The 18328-nt window shown below is 44.3% G+C and overlaps 1 pseudogene; it reads right to left on the reverse strand.

Annotated features, from left to right (window-relative positions):
* Positions 1-15108: 15108 nt before the first annotated feature.
* On the reverse strand, positions 15109-16351 carry LOC126529769 (uncharacterized; annotated as a pseudogene).
* Positions 16352-18328: the final 1977 nt, after the last annotated feature.

Raw genomic sequence — 18328 nt, forward strand, 5'->3', positions numbered from 1 at the left:
TGATTATCTTACTCGATACGCCAAAACAGGTGCTATCCAACGGGCAACAACAGCCGAAGCAGCGCGATTTTTCATCGAAGCCGTCGTTCTAAGGCATGGCGCTCCAGAAGTGGTCATGACAGACATAGGTGCTGTGTTCACGGCTGCGCTTCAGGATACTCTTTTGCGACTAAGTGGTACCACTCACCGAAAGACCGCGGCTTATCCTCTCCGAACCAATGGGTTGGCATAGCGTGTGAATAAAACTCTGGCAGACATGATGAGTATGTACATCGACGTCGATCACAAGAACTGGGACGAGATTTTACCATATGTGAAATTTGCGTATAACACGGCTCGCCAAGAGAGAACACGACTGACAACTTTCAACCTCGTTTATGGCCGGGAAGTGACAACATTGTTGCACGCAGTGCTGCCACACGAATGCGATGAAGACGAGACTGGTGCCGAGGAGCTTACGCAACGCGCAGAGGAAGCCAGGCAGCTTCCGCGTTTGCAAATCCACGAACAGAACCTAGATGCCAGACACTACAACCTTCGGCACAGACCCGTCATGTACAAAGTAGGCGGCCAGGTGTGGGTCTGGACGCCTATTCGTCGGCGGGGGCTCTCTGAGACGCTTCTGCGACGAAACTTCGGGCTGTACATAGGCCTGCGCCGTATCAGCGATGTGAATTATGAAATTGTCCCCTAGAGTCATAACTGCTCCAAGCGCCGGCCCGAGGTTGTGCACGTGATTCGTATGAAGCCATACTTTTCCTCATGACCTCAACTTTGCATCATCGGTGCACTGCCTTCGGAGGTTGGTGCATCCGGACGATGCCTTTTTTTTTCTCAAAGGAGGCGCAAATGCCATTTGGTCGCCGCGAGTATGTGCCAGGCGATGAAAATAACGCTGAAGTAGCGCGCCTGTAGAAAAACAGAGACTACAACGACGTCACGTTGACTGCTCTGATAAAGTGCTTCTACACGTCCTCTACGCCGGCTTTCTCGTCTCCTACTAGGTCGTGACAATATTAAGGAAATACTTATATGTGGCCTTTTTAGACATTACAGGAGCGTATGACAACTGCAACATTTTGTGGGATATTCTGGAAACGGACGGCTTAGGCGACGATTTTCTACAGCTTTTGAGATGTATTTACCTAGAAAATACAGTTTACGTTGAATGGGAATTGATGATGAGCGAGGAGATAGCTGATATCAACAAGGGACTGAAGCATTGGTGCCCTTTATCCCCCCGGCTGTTTATGATTACAAGGTGAGGCTGGAAAGGGTGCTAGAAGGAAGTAATATCGGGTTTAATCTCTCATTCAAACAGGCGGGTACAGTAGTATAGCAGGAGCTTCCAGATTTGTTTTATGCTGACAACGTTGTGTTGCTAGCTTACAAGCAAAGTGATGTGCAACGTCTGGCTAATATGTGTGGACAGGAAGGCGATAAGTTAGGACTTAAATTTAGCGTGAAAAAAGTCAGGTGTCATGGTATCCAACGAAAACAGCGGACAGACAGTAACAAAACAGGGCTAGGAAATGCCACGTATAAAAGAAAACAAATACCTTGGCATATGACCAACCGAAGGCAACATATATATATATATGTATGTATAGAAACACGGGAAAAAACAATAACTGTAAAGGGAAAGAGTAATGCAGCCATATAGTGAAACACAGAGCGCTATGGGGTGGGTACAGGTACGAGGTGCTCTAGGGTATGTGGAAAGGTATAATAGTTCCAGGGCTTACTTTTGGAAATGCGGTTCTTTGCTTGAAATCAGGGGTACAATCAGGACTCGATGGTAACCAAAGGTCAGGGAGACGCCTCGCATAGGAGGCTCACGGGAAGACTACAAATGAAGGTGTGCAGGGTGATATGGGCGGGATCAGTTTTGAAGTGAGGGAAGCTCACAGTAATATTATGAAGAATGACTGAGGAATATGGAAAAAAAGTAAATGGGCTCGGAGAGTGTTCAGGTATTTGTAGAGGAGAAACAGTGATTTACAGGGAAGCAAAAGAACGAGCAAGCTTACCAGCAAGTATGCGGCCGGTATGGTGAGCAATACAGCAAAAAATAATGTCAAGCGGAAAGTCAGAGAGGTTGAGATAATCTCTTGGGTGGCGGCAATAGAAAAGAAACCCGCCATGAGGCATTAAGAGGAAAAAACGAAATGAGGAAAGAAACAACTTATGATAGCTAAAAGGGAAGCTCATTAGTTTCAGAAGCGAGATGAGGATGCCTTAGAACACGCACTCATAAAGCGAGATATTAGAAGGACGAAGAAGCATGTGCTTCCTGAAGTAAAGCTAGGGAAACGAAGCAGCATGCTTCATTAGAACGTGAAAATATCTGCCCAGCGGTCGATTTAGGAATCACGGGTCTCCTTTAAGCATTGGCTTCAGCGAGAGGAGGGCGAAAGTAAACATGTCCGCTTTTGAGATTAGTAAGAGGCGATTGGAAGATTGGTGGAAGGAAAGTAGGGAAACGACAAGCAACGGAGACGTACAAAAGCAAGGTTCACAATAGGAGTTCAGAAACTTTGGTTACGGGAATGCATTGCAGGTTTTTTTTTTCCTTTCTTTTTTTTTCTTTTTTAACATAGGCATGACATTAGGCAATAACATGAGCTTGGTGGCTAAACTCCAGCTTGGAGTGGGGACGCCCTGAACATCTCTTCATCCGTCCTCACGCTCTTCACCTCCAGGCGCCTTCCCCGCTCGCTTGCTTCGCGGCTTCAGACAGACACCACCGATTTGAAAAGCTGGACGGTGGCTCTTGCGCGTAAAAATTATAGTGTAACATTCATTTTTTCGTAATATTGAACCTCATACGGCAAACATAACGAAGACTACTTCAACAATGTAACCTGGTTTAGCGTTTCTTTTTACTGTCTTTTTTCGAAGGGTGCTCCGTAAAATCTATCTTCGTAAGCCGTGTGTCACTTATATGATAGACTATGCACCGCGAGTCTCAAGGCATGCACTGAAATGGCTGACTGTACCAGTAGCTGAGGCTAGTTGCAGTAACTATTTACAAAGTGAAGCTTCCGAAGTAAACTCATATGAATATTTTGATTATGGGTGAGAGTAATGTGCATTGCGACAGAAGTGCACTCATGACCTCAGAAAACTCCTGGCATTCGTTTTCGACACTCACTTAGTCAAATATGTATTTTCTTCCACAGTGTAGAATGGCAGATGTTGATGTGTTCAGATATAAGGAACGCGCCCATGCGTCAAGCTCATGTATGCCCTTCAGTCACGGATTATGTTCGACTGTCGATAAATCTTACCTAATTTTATGCCAAGGCGCTCCAGGCTCCTCTAAGAGTAAGTCGAGGTGGCAGAATGACTCTTTCTCCATTTTATGAAGAGCCATCACAATTACAGAGTGAATAAATACATAGTTATTTTGCACTCGATAATGATACATTTCTTCATTAAAAAAGGATTTAATCACAAGCGTGAATTACTTGCGCAAATTAATTTTTGGTTGGAAGCATTACTCTAGTAAGATAAAAATTACTTCTCACTTGCTACATAAACGTCTCACGTCGCACCTCCTGTCAAACACTGTAGTGCCTTCTCGGAAGTGATCTCTCGTAGCAATAGCTTTCCCTTTGAAGTAAAATGAAGGTACTTGAGGTGAGCAGCACATTCAATTTACCTTAAGCCTAATTTTTGTGCTCTATGCTTTGCCACAATTTAAGAGAAGTGGCAAATATAAGTCGCGTTCACACATGCATAAACTGTTACTGAAGGAGGCACGTGGCTTTCGTGATCTACTTAGCAATACAATTCAGTCGTAAAACATTCTAACTCTGCAACAGAACTGGTGCCAGCTGGATATATTCTATATGCATACAAGACGAAGGGTTTCGCGCCAGTGTGCCGAAGGCATAACATTCAAAAATGAAAAAAGTCACACATTCCTTTGTCGGAATCATTCACTCCGACGAAGGCCGGCCCTCCTGCAAAACGTCAGTAAAAACCGCACGTAATGTTCGTCTTTTTTTTTCTTTTTTGAATGGTGCATGTATACACAAATATGGGCTACTGTACCTTGTGGTCGTCCAGAGACCTTCACCGGAAGTTTTTTGGGCATCCTGTTTGAAAAACATAAAAAGAGCCTTTGTGCTATGTCATACCTATGTCGAAGATGAACTACGGAAAACTGTACAAGCTTGTAAGTTTGTAGTAGTATCACCATGTGCGAGGAGATGGAATTAAATGTATTAAATGGGAATAAACGTATTGACCCCCTGGATTTGCAATATGCATGTCCACGGTGCTTAGTAACTAAATAAATTCATGGGTGGAGTTCACACTTCTTTATTTGTGCGTTATTTTTTACTTCTCCTTAACAAGATGCATCAATGTCTGCTGCTGTATCAGAGGCAGATGCTACAGCTCTGCTCGCTTATTCTAGCTCTTGTGCACGAAGCCTTCATTCATCATATGCCTTTTCCCGAAGCTGATCTGATTCCAATGCAAGCCTCTCTTATACCCTGAGTCTCCTATCCTACACAGCACCCTCCTGAAATTTGTCTAGAACCGCTGCCTTTTCACAAAGAAGACCAAGTAGATGCAGAAAGGCCTAGTATTTCCTTGGTGCTTGCCGCCAGTCGAACTTCTATAAATATTTATCAGTCCTGCGTAACGTCATTGAAATTTGTACTTTGCTGATAGCGGCAGTATTCTACCGGAAGTTTTTCTTTTCTTTCTTTAGTTCGCTTTTTCTTTTTCTTTTGTAAAATTCAAACTGCAGCGGCGCTCACATGCGATTGTTTGTGAAATGTTTCGATTTTCCGTTGCGTGGTAAGCACATGTACTGATTCAATGTAATGGTTTAATCTTTGAAAGCTGGTATGCCATGCTGAGGGACCGAGAGGCAGGGTTGCTAATACAGACACACGGAGGAATCAAAAGGACAGCATTTTTGTGTATTTTTTCTTGCGATATCAGTTATATGGACACTCCAGGCGAATTGCTGCCGTCGTCGCCAGCGCCGCCGTGATGTTCCTTATGAAGTACAAGCGCGATAGCATCTCTGCCGTGATTTTTATGCTGTGGGCGCGAGTGAAAGCGTGCGAAAGCGAAATGAGAAGAACGGTGACTCGAACTCGCGCGCGCAAGGGAGGAAGTCGGGGAGGAAGTTTTGATCGCGCGCAAGGAAGCAGGGAGAGGAATGCATGTGGGGGCAATAACTCTGGAGGCTGTTGCGTATGATGTGTGAGCGCGGCCGCGCGTACCCTATCCTTAAAGGGAATTGCAGTGGATAAAGAGTCTAGGCGCACCGAAGACTGATGGCTTTGTATGCGCTGTCCTCTCGTCGCTTAGTTTGCATTGAAGTTGAGGCTTAACAATAGGCAATTCGCTCGCCGTTCTTGTCGCTGCTCGTCACTCCAGCATTTTTACAGCATGTGTGTCCACAGTAATAGAGTAACATGTCATCAATAGAGTAATGCGTCATCGTGATTGCTTGCGTGCGTGGTGACATCATGTTTGCTAATTTAGTTAGCGAGCGAACGTTTACAAGTTCACACGGCTGATAAGACTGCCATCCTTGCCTCTTATAGCTGTCCAATGAATTGCTATCGCACAACCGATTCCTCGGCTTTCGAGTAAAACTGTAACTTATTCACGACTGTTGGTGAAAAGCAGACTCGCCTTTCAGTGAATGCCTACCATCTTGCTCAGTTCTAAGCCGTTTGACCGGTCAGAGGTTCTGAACAAGAACAAGTGTTAATTTGGTTTGGCCGCCATCGGTCAACGCCTGTCCCTAGGTTCTGTGTGCTTTTGTAGCCTTGTCGTTGGAAGATAGCGTAATGAATTCCGCAGGTGAGTGTATCTTCAGATAGTGTTGCGTCACCCTTCAGTATATTATCCATATTACATAACGGGCTCCTGTACCCTCTTGTTGTTTAATTGCATTTCCAAATACGGAAAGTGCGCTTGCCACAGCCATTTCACCCATGCCTTTGGCCCTCCGTTTCCTTTTATCTTATAATTACTCGTATCGGTGGTCAGTACTCATGGCAGCGCCAGTTTCCCACGCAAGTGTGACATTTCTTGCACAGACCCTAGCGCCGGAGCTGCTCGGGGACGACCCGGTGCGGCAGAGTGGACTCAGTCGGCAGCAGTTCTGCTCGCAGCAGCTGCTCGTGGATAACCGCTCGGCAGCCCGCGCCCCGCTGTCCAACCCATTCGTGAGCAACACGCGTCACCGCCAGTACCGCGAAGTGTTCTGCGTCTTTGACACCAAGTGAGCTGCCATCGCTTTCGTTACGATAGCGATCATATGGACACTCCACGATATTTCTACCGGCGTCGCAATGATGTTTCGCATAGAGTCCAAGGGCGATAGCAACGCTGTCGCACACCGTATGCTGTGTGTGAGAGTGAAATCATGGGAGCCGACGATGATGCCTTGCCCCCGTATTCACAATCGCATCTCGACCCTCCACTCGAAATGCTCCTTGAGGGCGGTTTTTCATTTAACAAATCGCCCTCCACACGAAACGCGCCTTCAGAAAAGGGAACCTCGAGCGTTTTACTCGATAATCTGAAGCTAACCCCGCAACTACCTTGAATCGCTCCTCGAATGAAGTTGACTCGCTCCTTGAGCGCGTAAGCATGGCTGCCTTGTGGTCTGCCGCTCGCCTCATCAGCATTTTCCAATGGAGGCCAGTTGCCTCCGCAACTTTTCTTTTGTTAACGATACTGCGCATTTTCAGGGGCTTCATTTTAGGGACCGGTGCAATCCTCTGGAGGGCTTCGGCAACGGAATTATTCCGCTGTGGCGCGAGACAGATCGGCCATTCTGTCTTGAAGACTGCGACCTAGTGCAGTGACTGCTCTCTTACTCCGTGCATGAGCCAGTTGATGACCTGTATACGGGTATTCTCCGTGCGACTGCTCCAAAACTACTATCGGCGCTAGTGAATTCACGTGTTTCTCGTAGCCGATCGTACAAAGCCGCATCAGTTCAAGCACGACGCGATACATAACCGCGGCAGACTTCGAACCAATGAAAACAACTATGAAGATTCCTGCCATTGGTGCGTGTGTTGCATGTGTGCGTGTATTTCATCGCCGGCAGTCCGCGCGGTTTGTACTCGGGTAGATCGTCACTGACTACGCTAATCCAAGGACGGCGAAGCACACCGCAACAAATCAAGCATCTTTGTAAACGAGTAGGTGCGTTACATTTCAGTTTTGCAATTTTCTTTCATTTTATGGAGCTAGTTTTGTTAGGGAAAACAAGAAATGTATTATAATTTTGCGTGAACCATGTGCAATTGGTAGAATTTAATGTCACAAGGAATAATTACGTCAACCACGCTTTTAAATATACATTGTAATTAGCTTATCATGCTTATGAACATCTGAGCCCAACGAGGAAGTAACCAACTATGAAATGGCATTCAGAATGATACCTGCATGTATACACAGGTCAAGGGAATGTTTTATCTGAATAGAAAACCTAGAATAACAATACAACAGAGTACAGTTTTCAACATCACATTATTGTTATTGCAATAAAGAAAGCTGTAGCAGTGCAGGGACAGCTCCTATTACAGACAATGCAGCAAGTGTTATCAAGTGGCGTCATTCTTGCAATTAAAAAAAAATTATTACATCTTATTACGTTAACTCAAACTCGAATCTCGAGATCGTTCGGGCCGCCTCTCTAACCAGTTCTACGAAAGTACTCGCTGGTGCCTCTTACCGTCCTCCTGATTTAGACCAAACCTCTGCCACAGACCTTCGCAACATTATTGCTACTGCAATTAAGGCCTGCCCAGCGGATATAACTTATCTATTAGGGGGTTTTAATTTTCCGCACATCGACTGGGCAAAGCAAACCTCTATCTGTCGAGTGGCATTACATTTCATTAATTTAACCCTAGACTTCAACTTCACCCAAACTGTCAACCAACCCACTCGTAGTCTCAACATCTTAGATTTAGTACTGACAACCAACCCTGAAGCAGTTCAGCAAATAATATACTTGGATGGTTTTAGCGACAGTACTCTACTCCAATTAACCCGTAATATTCCGTTACCATATAAGGGTATAGTAAAAAAAAAACAATTCGAAACTATAACAAGGGTGACTATACTACCATGAATGCTGACCTAGATTTTTTTTTTCAACAGTGCATTTCTCCCTTTCTTTTACAGTAGAACGGCGTAGGAAAACTGGGTACTGTTTCGAGAAAAATTACAGTCATTAGTAAAGCACTACATCCCAGTAATCACAATATCCAATGATAAATCGAACCCATGCATGGTTCAGCTGTTTCCTTCGGCGTCTTTGAAACAAAAAGAAATGCTTATACAGTAGTGCTAAACGATTGGACACCCCATCCGCTTGGGAAAAATACAATCAGTGTTTAAAAAACTACAACTCCCCTGTATCCGCTGCTAAACAAATATTTTTCACATGACGTTCCATCTCTTCTGAAATCCAACCATAATATGTTCTGGCAGATTATCTCTTCGAACCGCGACACTAATAAATCTTTTTCACATGATAGCGACCACGTGCTCCTTCCAGATAATGAGTGTGCTTCATGCTTCAACACATATTTTTCATCTATATTAAAGATCACTCCACCCTACCTAAAGTTCCCGATTTGTACTGTCAGTACATGACGCCCATCGACAGTACTATCGACGGCATTCTATCTCTTATAAACAATCTTACGTTACCCAATTCTTTTGGCGTCGATGAGATTAATTCCAAGATACTAAAGAACACCGTTATGACTTCTAGCAAAATACTATATCACATTCTTACACAGTCACTAACTACAGGAGCGCTCCCGTCAGATTGGAAGACTGCGAAAGTAGTTCCCATATTCAAAAACGGTGACACTCACCACATAACTACCGGCCAATTTCACTCACGTGCATTTGTTGTAAAATGCTCGAACATATAATCGATTCTCACATATACAACCATCTGGAATCTAACAACTTTTTTTTTTCACTAATCAGCACGGGTTCAGGAAGGGTTTGTCATGTGAGACACATCTTTTAGAATTCACGACTGACCTGCATTTAGACATGGACCATAATGTACAGATTGATAGCATATTCCTTGACTTTTCCAAGGTGTTTGATCGTGTAGCCAATTGCCGCCTGATTTCAAAGTTAAACGCACTAAGATTGGATTCAATGACACTAACTTGGCTCCGGAACTTTCTAATCACCGACAATTTACAATCGTTAACAATCTTTCTTCGCCCATTTCCTATGTCACTTCCGGCGCGCCACAAGGTAGCGTTCTTGGGCCGCTGCTATTCTTAATGTACATTAACGATCTTCCTAATAAGCATGCCGAGTGCGAATATTCGCAGGCGACTGCATTATTTACCGCCCTATAACCAGCCCCGATGACCACCTCACTCTTCAAAACGACCTTCATCTTATTTTGGATTGGGGTAACAGTTGGTTAATGACTCCTAATTCATCTATATGCAAAGTGATGTCCTTCACTCGTAAACACTCAATCTCTTATTTCCAATATAACGTAAATAATAGGCCAATTTCTACAGCTACTTCCTACAAATACTTAGACATTTATCTCGCACCAAGCTTTTCCTGGACCCATCACATTACGACTATATGTGCTAATGCTTCAAAATCACTGGGGCACTTACGCCGAAACCTACGTAATTCGCCCTCTATCATCCGAAAGCAAGCTTATCAGACGTTTTTTCGCCCCCAGCTCGAATTCGCCTCTCCAATCTGGTCACCCCATCATAACAACCTAATCAGCTTATTAGAATAAATTGGAAATAGGGCCACCACGTTTATCTCACGTAACTAAACCTACGGTTTAAGCATCTCACAAATAAAACTTGATATTTCACTTCAGCCACTAAGCACTCAACGTGATTTTCAGCTCATATCATTATTTCACAAGTACGTTCATACGAATAGGAAATCTTTACGGCTTGAAGTCGCACCTTTCACATCTCGCAGATTGTATAATCACCTCAGCTTCACACGCATCTACGGGAACACTCATGCATTCAATTGGTCGGCGCTTCCTCGTGCCACTGGACTGTGGAACGCTCTTCCTGATTTCATCATCGCCGAACCTAATCCCGATAAATTCCGGCAGCTTATCAATTCATATTCCACCGCCTAACTTCAATAAAGTGCATGATGCTTTTTCTTCTTTTTCTAGTTATGTGCTCTCTTGTTTGTTAATTTATTTATTTTCAATACTGCTGCTCTCAGCTGAGAGCATAGCTGGAAGGTAATAGAATATCTGAAACGTTTGCAAAACAATCAAATATGTAAACAAATGTAGGAAATAAGAGGTTACAGTAACAAATTAAACAATATATACTCGTCACATGGATACAGACAGTGAACATCACTCTAGTGTTTAACAATATTGCTACTATAAACAATCTAAAAAATCTAGTTTTCGTTGCCTTCGATTTTATTAGCGAATTCCGAGAACGATTTAGTGTTTGTGATAGATGGGTGAAGTTGGTTCCATTCTCTTATGCAAAGCGGAAAAAATGTTTAAATGTTTCATTACTGTAGGAGTGTTAAAATCATTGGTTTGCATGGCTTTGACGTGTAGTTCGAGTGTCGGAAAAAGAAGTGTACTTGGATGCGTCTATCTTGAGATTGTTGTGAAATATTTGGAATAAAATTTGAGGCGAGCTTCTTTCGCTCTATCTGCTAGCGTTTTTAGATTAGATGCCTTAAGAAGGTTAGAGAGTGAATCTGCCCGCCTGTGCTTGTTATGTTCAAATCTTATGGCTCTTCTTTGCACTGCTTCCAATTTTCTTAACTTAGTCATTGTATGCGGAAACCAACCCACATTGGCATATTCTAAGATGGGCCTTATGAATGTCTTATAAGTGAGCAGTTTAATTTGAGTAGGCGCTAGTTATCGATGTGCTCGTTATCGCTAGTTATCGATGTGCAAGGTCCACTTAAGGTCTGCGGTAAGTGTCACACCTAAATATTGATGTTTGTTATCTTCATTAAGTTACCACGGTGTCACTGACTGCATAAGCGAAGTTAGAAGGATCTTTTTTTGTAGTGATGGTAATTATGGCGGATTGTTTTACATTAATTCTGACCTGCCACATTTCGCGCCACTCGGATATTGTGTTGAGGGATGCTCTCAGGGCAAGGTGATCTGCATGACTGTTGATTTCCCGGTAAACAACACAGTCATCGGCAAAAAAGTTTAATGTTGGAATCGATTCTCGTTGCGATATCATTAATGTAGATTAAGAATAAGAATGGTCAAATGACTGATCCTTGTGGTAGACCCGATCACACAGAAATAGTTTGTGATGTAACGTGTTCAAAGAATACAAATTGTTTAAGATAAAGCAAAAAGTTTTTGATAGAACGGGTAATTGGGCTATTACCCAAAACGGCTTCTAGTTTGATAATTAATTTATTATGGCTTACACTATCAGAGGCTTTTGAGAAATCTAGTAGAACCATATCTGTTTGACTTCGGTTATTCAGGCTATAAGTGAGGTCATGTACAACTTCGATCAATTGTGTAGTAATTGATAAACCATTCCAAAATTCATGCTGGTTCGGGGAAAAAAAGTTCAGTCATTCAACGAAAAGTGTGATGTGTTTAAAAATATGTTCAAAAATTTTGCGTAATGTACTTGTGAGAGATATAGGCCCATAATTTGATACCATATCTGTATCTCCGGATTTATGTATCGGTTTAATTTTAGCTAATTTCTAGTCTGACGGTAATTTAAAAGATTGGAAAGATTTCCTGAAAATTAGGCCTAGATATTTGCTACTCTATTCCGCGTACCTCTTAAGAAAGTCATTCAGGACGTTATAGGGGCCACTAGATTTTTTAGAATCTATTTCTAACAGAAGGCTCATGACACCGGCATCCGAAATAATTAGGTCATCGATGGTCGCGGTAAAGCATGAATTGACAGTGGGTACATTTTTATTTTCGACAGTGAATACTGACTGGAAAAAATCATTAAATGAATCAGCTTTTTCATATTTTTCTTCTTCAGATAGTTTTAGCACTGCTGTGTTTCCGCTGAAATGCTTTCAGAACCTACGAGGATTGTTTGCAAGGAAGTTCGGAAGAGTTTCGTTAAAGTAATGATCCCTTGCCACTTTGGCATTGTTTCGGAGATCATCTCTAGCGTACTCCAGTTCTGAATTTGTCGGCTGGCTTGGGTTATTCTCTACGGTTTTACGAAGCCGATTCAGTCGACGCTTTGAATGAATAACCTCTCGCGTGATCCACGGGTTTGACCTCTGTTGTGTCTTTATCTTTTTCGGAACATACTTATCGACACAAAAGAATACAACTGATTTGAATGTGAGCCATAGAGTATTTACGTCACAGTATGCGTTCGACGCGAGCTGTGAAAAGCTGTGAAACTCGTAATCTAAGTGCATTAGTATACTGCTGTCATCCGCCTTGTTAAAGTTGGTTATCACAGAGATTTCGCTATGATTGATGAGGGTGTTGCTAATTCGTAAGGTGCATATTGGTATGTCGTTGTGATGTGTGGTGCGCGACATGGTGCGGTGATCGAGACGGTCAGGAGCAGACGACAAGGAGTGCGCGCGCCGAGGCAAATGCCGTGCTGGAAGGAGAAAAACGACAACGCCGAAGAGCGTCCGGCACGTGAACGCGCGGCGCAAGAAAAACAACTAAAACAAGAAAAGCAAACCAGCCAGGAAAGACTACGGGGCGTCAGGCAGCCAATCGGAGAATGCCTAATCAGCCAGAGAGAAGAAAAAGTGTGTTGCGCTGGCAGAAGGAGCAGACGCCGGGGAGACGCCGGGAGAGTTCCAGGAAGCGGGAGCCGGCACCCACGCCCGGCGTTCTTCGGACGTGCCTCGCATGGGCTCCGCGATTTCTTCTCCTGGCTTTGGCATCTCGCCCGGGATATCCTCCAGTTTCTGCTACCGAGCACGCGAAGGTGTAAGGACCTTCCTGACACCTCATTTGCCCGGACCCGCCGACCACCGTTCCACCAGAGCCTCATCTTGAGTACTGGTAAGACACACCTATTATACACTTTTCTCTTGAGGGATAATGGCAACCTGCTGTTCATGATCTGAGAATGCCTGCCAAACGCACCCCAGCCCATTCTTATCCTTCTGATTATTTCCGCCTCATGATCCGGATCCGCCGTCACTACCTCCCTAAGTAGATGTATTCCCTTACCATTTCCAGTGCGTCGCTACCTATTGTAAATTTCTGTTCTCTTCCGAGACTGTTAAACATTACTTTAGTTCTCTGCAGATTAATTTTTAGACCCACTCTTCTGCTTTGCCTCTCCAGGTCAGTGAGCATGCATTGCAATTCGTCCCCTGAGTTACTAAGTAAGGCAATATTATCAGCGAATCGCAAGTTACGAAGGTATTCTCCATTAACTTTTATCCCCAATTCTTCCCAATCCAGGTATATGAATACCTCCTGTAAACACGCTGTGAATAGCATTGGAGAGATTGTATCTCCCTGCCTGACGCCTTTCTTTATTGCGATGTTGTTGCTTTTATAATGGAGGACTACATTGGCTGTGGAGCCGCTATAGATATCTTTCAGTGTTTTTACATACGGCTCGTGTACACCCCGATTCCCTAATGCCTCCATGACTGCTGAGGTTTCGACTCAATCAGACGCTTTCTCGTAATCAATGAAAGCTAGATATAAGGGTTGGTTATATTCCGTACATTTCTCTATCACCTGATGGATAGTATGAATATGGTCTATTGTTGAGTAGCCTTTACGGAATCCTGCCTAGTCCTTTGCTTGACAGAAGTCTAAGGTGTTCCTTTTTCGATTTGCCATTACCTTAGTAAATACTTTGTAGGCAACTGACAGTAAGCTGATCGGTCTATAATTTTTCAAGTCTTTGGCGTCCCCTTTGTTATGGATTAGGATTACGTTAGCGTTATTCCAAGATTCCGGTACGCTCGAGGTGATGAGGCATTGCTTATACAGGGTGAACAGTTTCTCTAGAACAACCTTCCCACCATCCTTCAACAAATCGGCTGTTACCTGATCCTCCCCAGCTGCCTTCCCCCTTTGCATAGCTCCCAAGGCGTTCTTTACTTCTTCCGGCGTTACCTGTGGGATTTCGAATTCCTCTAGAATATTCTCTCTTTCATTATCGTTGTGGGTGCCACTGGTACTGTATAAATCTCTATAGAACTCCTCAGCCACTTTAACTATCTCATTCATATTAGTAATGATATTGCCGGCTTTGTCTCTTAACGCATACATCTGATTCTTGCCAATTCCTAGTTTCTTCTTCACTGCTTTTAGGCTTCCTCTGTTCCTGAGAGCATGTTCAATTCTGTCCATATTATACTTCCTTATGTCAGCTGTCTTACGCATGTTGATTAACTTAGAAAGTTCTGCCAGTTCTATTCTAGCTGTAGGGTTAGAGGCTTTCATACATTGGCGTTTCTTGATCAGATATTTCGTCTCCTGCGATAGCTTACTGGTATCCTGTCTAACGGACGTACCACCGACTTCTATTGCACACTCCTTAATGATGCCCACAAGATTGTCGTTCATTACTTCAACACTAAGGTCCTCTTCCTGAGTTAAAGCCCAAATCCTGTTGTGTAGCTTGATCTTGAATTCCTCTATTTTGCCTCTTACCGCTAACTCATTGATCGACTTCTTATGTACCAGTTTCTTCCGTTCCCTCCTTAAGTCTAGGCGAATTCGAGTTCTTGCCATCTTATGGTCACTGCAGCGCTCCTTGCCGAGCACGTCCACATCTTGTATGATGCCAGGGCTAGCGCAGAGTATGACGTCTATTTCATTTCTAGTCTTGCCGTTCGGGCTCCTCCACGTCCACTTTCGGCTATCCCGCTTGAGGAAGAAGGTATTCATTATCCGCATATTATTCAGTTCCGCAAACTCTACTAATAACTCCCCCTGTTATTCCTAGTGCATATGCCATTCGTATTTGACATAACTATAAAATATAATCGCACGTTGAATTGATGTTTGTACAGAATGTGCATCAGAAGTAAGCAACACAAGACATGCTGGGGAGAGCCAGCCCTTCACTAAAAAGCGCCGAACTGTGAGATCATAGCTCACAGTTTGAGGGTCTTTCATGACAGCGGTTTTATTTCAAACACTTTAGCCATGTCGCGTTTGCCTGTCGCCTTCATTGCAAAATTAGTGAATATTGGGCGAAAAAACTTTGTCAGCCACAGTTGCAGCAGGTTCTCTTGGTGTCCTGGCGTCGAGCACACCAAGGTTTTGCACTCGCGGAGTATTGCAGCGGCATTATTCACAGCCTCCTTCAAAGGCTGATTCATGTGCCTTCTTCTTGCGAGAAGAACGCCGATAAATTTCTCTAATGCGTAGAGAACCGCTAAAGGTTGTCCAGATGGGTAGATGAGCTTACCGCGGTTTTGGTGCTTTATCAGCGAGTCCGAGGGCGCCGAGGCGTTTGGCTTTTTTAACAGGCTGACGCACTCCTCATAATCGATCTTTTCTGGTACAGCTTTTGCCAAGTAGTCGCCGGCCATAGGCAATGCTGCGACATCTGGAGCAAGAAGCAGAGGCTGTCCTCGCTTGGGTAGCTCTGTGAGCTCTCTTCATGCATCTGCAGGGAATTCCTCGCTGATTCCTTCCCATGTGTTTTTCTGTTGCGGCAGCGTTGACAAGCAATCGCTGCCTTCTGCTGCCATTACGTTGCTCGTACCAGACGCCGACGCGATGCCAGTCTTCAGAGTCTTCTCAATACCTGAGAGAACAGCTCGGGCATCCGTTTGATCATTTGAGCCTGCTGACTTCCTCAGCCAGCCAAAAAACGACTCGATTGTGTCAGACGACATTTTCCTCGTTAAAACAAAGTGAAAGCGCATCTCTTCAAGAAAATATCGAATGCACTCAACATTTGATTTAGTTGTCATCACCAGGCCTTCGTAAGTCTCCTTGGTTAAGAAGTTCTTCGCCAGGCACTTGCTTTTGAGACCGGCCACGTAGTCGAGGAAGTTTGTTTCAAGCCAGATTAGCCGTTCATCGCTTGTAGATTCGAACTACTTGCATTCGGCATTGTTCTGGTGTATGTGCTGGGTACAATCGCTCACGTTCATTAGCATGAACCAGCGGTGCAACGGTGTCCATAAATTCAGCCGTCGGTCCGACACCCGCGAAACTTGCCTCGTATGTGTGGCCCACTTGCTCATGCAGGAGCTTCAGTACAGCTGTCACTGCAGGAGACAAAACTTGGATTGCTCTTTTCACGTTCATTTTTTCAATATTTGTAGGGAACACGTGTTTTCTCTTTAGAAATTGAAATGGCGTTACAAGGCGGCCTTGCTGCATTTTGTAGAAGGGCTTCAAGTGGTTCGCCGTTATTTCGCCGCCTTTTCCAATGTCACGCGATAAAAACTGCGATCGCAAGTTTTTGACCAAGTGGCACTGATAGAATGCTAAAAAAAGCTTTCGATTCGGTGTTCCTGGGTGCTGAATGCAATGCGCGAGGCTTCGTTGCCTAGAAGTTGGAACGCTAAGACATTGATTTTTTGGTTGTCGGTGACAATGCGCACGACGAAAAATCCTATGTTTTAAACTTCCTTCAGGACGTGTCACATGAGCGTGTGCAGCTCGCGGCCAGTGCAATTTCTCGTGAAAAATTAGGCCACGGGTATTTTAAATGAAACTGAAAGGCCGTTGAGGACGAAGCACAGAAGTGAGTTGGTTAGCACAGGCTCATTTGTTGTTTCCTTAGGAAAGCTCCCAGCATAGTCTACTTCACCGATGAAGGCGTCCCTTTGTTTATGGTAAAGTAGCCTCTGTTTCACGCGCATTTCGTCTACAATTAACAAGCACGCTCTGGCTTGCGATGAGGGATGAGAAGCGATCTCGGCTGACAGCCTTTGCTTCGCGAGTTCCGTCACGCCGACTTCTCCACGTGATGTGCCCATAAAACGCTCCAGGGTGCTACGACTGGGCAGCCGGAGAATGCCTGTAGTCCTTATGTGCTCGTATGCCAAGTCGAGAGGTTACGTAAAACCACAGCATGGCGCACTGTCAGGTCAGACCACGTTGGTTTCGTTTTCCCGAAATTCTTAACTTGTTCCACTAATACTGACGCAGCCATGTCTTTCTCCTTCGCTTTCTCGACAACTTGGAGGAATGCATGAACAAAGCACTCTTCCTTGAGCTTTTGTATTTCCTGTTTGTAATTGTCGACGGTGTTCTTGAGCCGCTCAATATGCCCACAGTTCTTTGCGTCTCGTTCTCTGCGTCTCCACTTTCGTTTGTCCACTGTCGAAACCGAGAATTGTGAGGACACCTGCACTGCTCTGTCCATTTGCACAGTCGCGGTGATGCAGCGCTCGCTAGTGCCGTTTTTCACGGGTGACAACGGTTCGGTAGCGGTGCAGTCCACAGGTTACAAATCTTCAAAGGCGACGTCGACAAGCGGCAATCGGTCGAGCGGATGCGGACACGACTCCATTTCGTTGTCATCAATGACTGCTCGTCGCTTCGGCGGTGGTGGGTTGGCTAGCGCAGCAGCCTTGCGCTTTTTCACTGACGCGTAGCGTCTCTCTCTGTTTTTTAGGAGGCTGCAAGTACGCCGGATATTCTCCGAAAATGCTGTGGATACCGTCTTTCCTAAGTTTCCGAATTTTGCAACCTTCCTTGAAGTCAGAGGAACTGAAGTGTCGGCTGGATACAGTCGAATAGCACGACGTCGTATTCGGTACCCAGTTTTCACGGGAAATGACTTTCAGCCATTTCGCGCACAGTTCCGGATCGCTTGCTATTTCGTGGAACGATATGCCCGGCGTCCGTTGTTTACTGGATGACTTGCAGCGTGGCACACAGCACTACGGCAACTTGTCGGGCGCAGGACGCCACAACCGATTCCACACTGCAGATAGGGAACTGATTGGGTATAAAAAAGAAAGTAACGCAAGGAAACGATAAGAACTGTGCATCGTAAATCACTGATTTTATACTAGGAAAGCAATATACGTTGCAACGACGCCAACAACTAACACGTGGTCGCGGAAAATCTAGTAAACAAACGGTCGATTCATTTGCGTACACTGCTTACAAGTTCGGCCATGCATCCCTGATATTTCAAGAATATGTATGTATATATATATATATATATATATATATATATATATATATATATATATATATATATATATATATATATATATATATATATATATATTGTAACGATGTTAGTAAAACAAGGATATTTATTAAAGGCGAACTTGTGCCCACAAGTAAATGTCACTGCGGTCGTGCAGGAATCCGCGGCAGTCGCGTTCTCAAACTGGG

Source organism: Dermacentor andersoni, chromosome 9 (assembly GCF_023375885.2).
Source record: "Dermacentor andersoni chromosome 9, qqDerAnde1_hic_scaffold, whole genome shotgun sequence".
Lineage (NCBI taxonomy): Eukaryota > Metazoa > Arthropoda > Arachnida > Ixodida > Ixodidae > Dermacentor > Dermacentor andersoni.